The following is a 7,953-nucleotide window of genomic DNA, read 5'->3' as shown; positions in this document are numbered from 1 at the left end:
TCCTAGGGATTAGGGTAGTCAGTCACGTGACATAACATAGATGTTGTGGTTCTCGGGCTGTTGCGGTCATGCGGTAGGCAGTGGCACTACAGTTCATGATATGCTCCGAATATCTGTGGTCGTTCATATCAAACAATAAAATAAACCTTTGTTTTATTTACTTCAGTTTCATTTTCAAATGACAGAACGCCATTATTGCGCCGATGATAAAACATGTAAGGAACTTTTCATGGTGATGTCTTGTCCATGAAAGCTCTGCGTTTTCTGCAAGAGAGATAATTATGTGTATAATGTGTAGGCTCAGAGCCTTATATAGACGGCTAGCTCTGTGTAGGCTATAGTATGATATTGTAAATAATAATAATAATAATAATAATAATAAACATTTGACTATATATGTTTTTGTTTGTTGCTAAAATATTCACAACAATACTTTACAGGCTTATAATGTTTTGTCTTCTACTTAATTGTCACTTGGTGGCAGGTGTGGACTGTAGCCTACTGTACAGTTGGCCTCTATGCTCAGCCATGGCTGTATACAAAATAAAATCAATGTTTTAGCAATATTAGATAGCAGCATATTGTTATTCAGTCTTGTAGATTTTACATCTAAAACCAAGCCACAAAATAAAAACACAATACAAACACACATTTCCCTCCACATTTACAAAATACATTTTAAAAAGTTCATTTTCTGATGAATATTGGTCAAATATACAAAAAACACAAAGGAAAAGGACCACTTCACCACTTTTCAACCTATACCTTCATATAATATTGATCCTCACTAATGTTCATGATCCAAGATAGTTTAAAACAAGAAATGATCACATAGTGATATTTGTCAGGTGAAAGAAGCGCTGTCTCTCCCCCCCCCCCCCCCCCCCCCCCCCATATTATTATTATTATTATTATTATTTAGTAACGTGTAGGTGTTTGTGTGTCACAACCTCGCGGCAGTTAATTGTTTGCGTTTGTTAGCGACGTTCTGTTCGTGGTTCAATGACTGTTTTGTCGTGGCTTTGCTGCTGTCCGTCCTTGCAGTTTAGCGCATAACATTATAGCTGCTGTTGTGTTAGAATATTAGATACAGCCTGGGCACACTTGAACTTCCATGCACGGCCAAAGGAAGCTGTCTTTTGCGTAATTTCCGGGATTTTAGACAGCTGGTGTATGGAAATGAAGCTCCACTCCACCCACTCAGCAGAATGCCGCTGGGGCAAGCTTTTCCGGGAATCTGGCCGATGCGGCAACCTTTTAGTTTAGTTTAGTTTAGTTTAGTTTAGTTTAGTTTAGTGAACTGTTGCAATCAGACAGACGGTACAATCAAGTCAGGGACCAACAGATTCAGTAACAGCTTCTATCCCACAGCGGTAGTTGCACTTGATTTTTTTTTAAATTTTGGATCTCAAGAGTCCAGAAATAAATTAAAACATTACATAATACATTATACGAGTAAGACGCGCAAACGCGGGAAGCGAACGCAGATCGTAAATTGCAATAACAATTCACCATGACTCAGCCATAACCATATAAGGAGTCCCCAAAGCAGCTATACGTCCAAATATGGAGTGTGTTGCATCAATGACAAACAAATCACTCAGCTCCATATATGGGCACAAAGGGGGGGGACACACATGGACACGTCACACAGACATGATCTGCTAGGTCTCATAGTAAGTGCTCACTGCATCGCAATCACTGCGTTCGCAATTACATTACAAAATAATACATTGCATTTCAAAAATACATTTCAAATTGCACTGATGCTAAACGACAGCAGTGAGTCAAATATTACAGCGTAATAAAAATACCTATACCTCTAATCCTCAACTCATACAACCGCACACACTCACACAGGCACAGCATATGCCTGCCCACAGACAGATACAGTTCATTCGCCTATCTATGGTGGACTATGCATGGGAGGGTCGTCCTCTTCCCTGAGCCAGCTGAAAACCTGACCGCATACCAACACTCAATGCTGCTAACCAAGCACTCAATGCTGCTAAGAAATGATCTGTTGCTGCGACACATGTTTTGTTTTTCTGCTGTCTTAAATGCAATGAGGGTTTGTTGTGCAATAACAGCTACAATGACATGTTTGTGCAATATACATTCCTATAGTGCTATAGGTGTTGTGCAATAACAGGAAGTCATGTGTGTTTTGTTTTAGCTATATGTTGTTTTGTGATATGATGCACTGATTGGTTGGCACTTTTAATTTCGTTGTACATGTTGCAATGACAAATAAAGATCTATCTATCTATCTTTAGTTGATTATCTTCACAGTATCAAGTACAAATTATACATCAACATAGAGAATCTGTTACATAAAGGTGATCAAAGGGAATAGGCTGAAGAGCTAAGAGCTTATAAGTGCCTATCCTACTTACAACAAAACCTTATTTAAGATACTAAACATAATAATCAGATTCACAATACATAAATCAGAGACAAAAAAAACAGACCCACACCGTGTCACTATAGAGATCCAACAGGATCCATATAAGTAAGATAGATAGATATAATAAGACATTAAGATAAGTTGAAAAGTGGTCCTTTAAAAGATACTTATAGGCATTTACAGGTTAATATTCCATAGTGCATCGTGCTACATTCTCATTTCAAACTTCAACCTAATTGAAAATAACCCACCTGTTTCCTGAAACATAAACCTCTCAAGATTTTTTAAACTGAACGGGTTCCCAGATTGTCTGAAAAATAACAGTTGGCAATTAGAGGTCATTCGTAAGGTCAACAAGCAACATTTTTTTGTATGTGTGTCATTGATACATAAATAATTACAGATTATGATGGAAAGTATTGACTTTAAATTCTTAAACATTTGCCTGTGTTTGCTCTGCACTTCATCAGCTGCCTCATGCCATCAGCCAGGAGGCCTTCCTCAAACAAAGCAGGTGCCATTTGGCCAAACAGGCGTCTCATTGTTGAGGACCACACTGCAGGTTACACCTTCTGGGCCAAACATACAGTACAGTTGCTACACAAGAGAGTCATGTAACAGGCTAGCAATTACGTCTACGGTACCTTTATTTATTCATATATTTATGTATCAATTTTATACCTTGAGTAATTTAATCACAAAATACTGGCACTATATTTCTATGGTTACAAACAGATCCTTTTGGACCAGATTAGATGGATCTGTATGCAAAGAAGTGTATTAAGCATGTGCGCGGGTGCGCGCACACACCCACACAAGCACGAAACACCCAACAATAGTGTTAACGGCTGCAATCACATTAGCGCGTGTACACACACACACACACACAAACCGACACACACACACACACACACACACACACACACACACACACACACACACACACACGAAACACCCAACAATAGTGTTAACGGCTGCAATCACAGTTTAGTGCCCTCCCAGGTTGGCAGCCACTGTGTAATGTAAATAGTGTGTGTGTGTGTGTGTGTGTGTGTGTGTGTGTGTGTGTGTGTGTGTGTGTGTGTGTGTGTGTGTGTGTGTGTGTGTGTGTGTGTGTGTGTGTGTGTGTGTGTGCGCGTGCGCGCGTGCGTGCATGCTTGCGTGCGTGGCTAAATGTCCAGAATTTAAGAAGAACATGTAGACATTGGGTTCCATGGTCCTGGTCCTCACAATAAAAATGGTTATTTTATACTAGTTGTATAATTATGCTGTCACGCACACAAAATCAACGATCTACAAACTGCCTGACACATTGTGAGCTTGTGCTATTTTGGGGGTACAACACCACACTTTAAGGTTAGGGTTAAAAAAAAGAAGCCATTTGTGCAATTGAAATTGACGTGTGTGTGTGTGTGTGTGTGTGTGTGTGTGTGTGTGTGTGTGTGTGTGTGTGTGTGTGTGTGTGTGTGTGCGTGTGCGTGTGCGTGTGCCTGTGTCCCTGTGCGTGTGCCATGCTTGCGTGCATGCGTGTTTGAGGGAGAGAATGGGTGCATGCAGAGCCTGCTAGCCCAGCTGTCACACACAGCTAACCACAGACTTGAGAGACTGCAGGACACAAGCTGGAGAGCCCCCCACACACCCAGGCATTCTCCCCCCAGCAGCAGCCCCCCTGGCTTCCTTCCTTCCCTTTGTTTAGCCTGCAGGGCAGACTTTGTCAAGCTGAGCACACTAACCAATGCATATATGTGTGCTGTCATCTTTATGAGGCCCCCTTTAACCAACACACATTACATTTACCATGGCACTTTATTGGTCTACATTTCACTTTCAACTGTGCCTTCATCTCCACTCTTACTTCTCGTAAGAGAAGATGAGGAGGATTACTAACACTGTGAGGCATGGGTAAACTTCAATACACACCCCGTTCCCAATCACGGAGGATAACAGTGAGCACACTCTGTTGATCTGTTGTCGTTTTTAGAATGATTTGACACTGGTTTTGTATTTCAAGCACCACACAGTGAAGCGGGAGAGAGAGGAGAACACAACAAAGTTATGGAGGTGCCAAACTGCCAACCACAAGGAGAGATCTAGTTTAATAGATGAAACATACTCATAACTAATACAATTACGACAACGACTTCTGAAGTCTTTGTTGTACTTGTTATAATGTTGTTTTCTGCTTACATTGCATCGAGAGACTGATTCATCTTTTAAACTTGAATCCCTGATGAATTGAATATGACCACAATAGAAAAGTCCACAGGACCACATTGAGGATTGTGGCCTGTGTAAGGGAGAAATTAATTTCAGACATTCAAATGCAACAATTCAATATTCAATGGTGTGTATCTGTCACTCACTCATGCCACCTACTGTTGGTGTGACATTGCTCAACCTCCCGGTCTTTTAAATTTAATCTTCAACCGATCCACCTGAGGTCAGCGGCTGATACAGGCATGACAGTTCAAAGTGTGAAGTCATAAGTGGACTTAACTCACATATGAGTAATGTTCTGTGTTTTTTACCACATTCTCACATTTCCCTTCTTCACAAGATGAAAACATGCCAGGACATGTTCTTGTTCTTTTTGTTATGGAATGCACACAAAAGGTCCCACCTAAGACATAAATGCCCACCCGAATTCCAATTGTAAGAGGTAGTGTTGTGAGAGGTGGCAAGCAAGCCACAATCATCGGTAGGAGACATCTAACAGAAGAATCAGAACAATACATGGGCTGCTTACCTCATTCTGAAAGCTAGGTTGAATTCTGTAGTTAGGAGTAGAATGCAGATGAATCTGTGAGAACTTCAAAAACAAGATTACTAGTGTGAAGATTGTGTTTTGATACTGGTTTCAACCATTTTTAAAGCACAATTGGCTTTTCACTCATTTATTTTTAAGCATTGGGGCCGCAGGGGACACCAAGGTCTTCATCCTTGATTTTAAAGAACTGAGCGTTGTAGTAGAGCTGTGAATTTGTGTACACTATATAAAGAACATAAAGCAGACCTGTCCTAGACAACCTGAGAGGTCTAGAATCGATGATTCATACTGTAATACAGCGCTCCCCAAACTTCTTTGGCCGTGCACCCCCTGTTACCTCATTCCTGGCCTAGCTGACAAACCCACCAATTCTAAGTCTCGTTGCATTTGGCCGAAAATTATACATTTTTTAATATGATTATGACAAATAATAACATAATGTCACTGCACTCAGTGCACTGAGAGACATACAGCTGCTGTCCCGCAGCTGCTCTATACATCTCCTTACAACAGTGATTATACATCTCTTTACAACAGTGATTATACATCTCCTTACAACAGTGGTTTACCGGATTTTGCCATTTGTGCTAAATAACGCCATAAAACCCTTTTCATGTCACGCACCCAGTAGAGGGTGTTCGCGCACCACAAGGGGTGCACGAACCACAGCTTGGGAACCCCTGCCAGTGTAACAGAAGATCAGAACTGTACTTTGGCCCTAAAAAACAATAAATGCTTTATAAACTGACAGTAGTATTAGTCCACTATCCATAAGACATAAACAATTGTCAGTTTAAGTACTCAGTTGTACTCAACATCCTTATTCATCTATATTTCACACCATATTTTACATCTCACTCTGCTGTGGGGCAGAAACCAGCTAACTCCAAAATGTTATTATTATTACTTGCGCAAGCAGAGCGCGCAAGTAATAGTGTTTGTCCATGTCGCCATTTGATGCGTATGCGCCGTGTGCCAGCGTATGACGTAATGAGTTTGTTTGTGCTTGATATGGCAGTGGTGTCAGATTATACATAGGGGCATTATACCTTTAATCCTCCCGACACTAAAACATATCATTACGTCACCATCGAAAACCAATTACACCCTGGCATTGGGTCCTTTAATCCACATCTTTATTACGTCATCATTGAGAGCTAGTTATACCAGTTATACCCTGACGTCATATGCTGGCACGGCACATACGCATCAAACGGCGACGCAAAGTAACCACAGTATACCGCTAATCAACTTACAAATGACATATACATATAACATAAGAGGCATTTCCTTTAATCCACCCGGCACTGATCGACATATACGTCACCATCGAAAGCCGTCTCTTACCATACCTCCAAAAACTAGGTACGTAGCAAATAGCTAAACCAAATAATTCAATATTTCAAACATTCTTTCACAGAGAAGCTGAGATTTGACAGTTTGTAGAGGTCAACAGTACTTGCTTGCGCACTAGTAGGCCATTTATACTTGTGTGCAACAAGCAAGTAGGCACTCGACTGAGTGCAGTTCTAGTTATTATTATTATATATTTTTTATTATGATTTTTTTTTCAGGAAATAAGAGTTGGTTGTGGAGTTAGCTGCTTTAGCAGACAGTCCAATGGAGTTACCTTTAATTGGTTCAAAAATGTTTTAACCAACACATCTACTTAAAGGCAGTTCAATAGCATTTAATTATGAAAAAATAAAAAATAAATGTTGAGTTATAGCTATAGTTTCTGCCGGACAGCGACGATATTATAATGATAATAGCTAAGGAGCAAGAACCAGAGTAAACTTAAATATTCGGACACATGACTTCCAATTCAAATCTATTTACATAGACAGCCATTCATCACTTCTTAACAAGGTTTTGGGGCCCTAACCGTGAGAACAGTAGGAAACAGTAGGCCCATTTCATGTCGGCATTACACAAAAACTCCCTGGCGCTCGAACAATGGCGCTCCACCTCTCTGTTTGTTGATACCATACGAGGTGCAAGGAACGTGGGGGGGGTGCGCGTACCATGGCGTGGCTGCCACTGCTGCTCATTGACCCTCAAACTGCAGGGATCAGTCCCCAGTGTGTGGAGTGCTTTTGTGTTGTCAGTCCCCTAAGAATCTGAGGACCAGCACAGAGGAGGTGTTTGGGTACCCGAAGGGCCCAAACACTCCATGGCCACAGTCCACATTCTGGCAGGATGTGTGCTCTATAGGTGAATCAAAAAAGAAGCCTGTATTGTAATGAAAGCATTTGCATACTTGCGTTAGAGAGGGTGTTAACCTTTGACACCTTCGAGAAACGGCTGACAACAGAAAGCACTCCTCAGAGTTGAGGCTTCAAGGCGCTTGGAAGTAGGGTATAGCACCTTCAGGCGTACCTCAGGGTGCATGAAGACCAATAAACACAATTAGAGCAAAGGACTCTTGAATGCTTCGATGGAGATTCCATCAAGTGCCAGACAGTATACACACTCAAACAAAGTGTGTTGGATCGGACGCTTTGGAAGTGCGGATTGCTACATCTTCTAACAGGCTTCTCTAGCTGTGGCTCATGAGGAGTTTTAGAGAGTTGGAAACAGATATCAAACTTAGCCTTAAGAGAGACATAATAATTATAGTATTAAACAGTGTTTGTTTTGCTATCATTGAAATGTGCCTGGAAATGTACTGGCACACTTAATCTCAAATGTCTTAAAAAATATATATAGTTAAATAAATATTTCACAGTTTGACTGAAGACGTTTGACTGAAGAGGAGCCAAATATACTGCCTATACAA

Source organism: Protomyctophum bolini, assembly GCF_963924005.1.
Source record: "Protomyctophum bolini genome assembly, chromosome: 2".
Lineage (NCBI taxonomy): Eukaryota > Metazoa > Chordata > Actinopteri > Myctophiformes > Myctophidae > Protomyctophum > Protomyctophum bolini.
Note: the sequence above shows the minus strand (reverse complement) of the source record.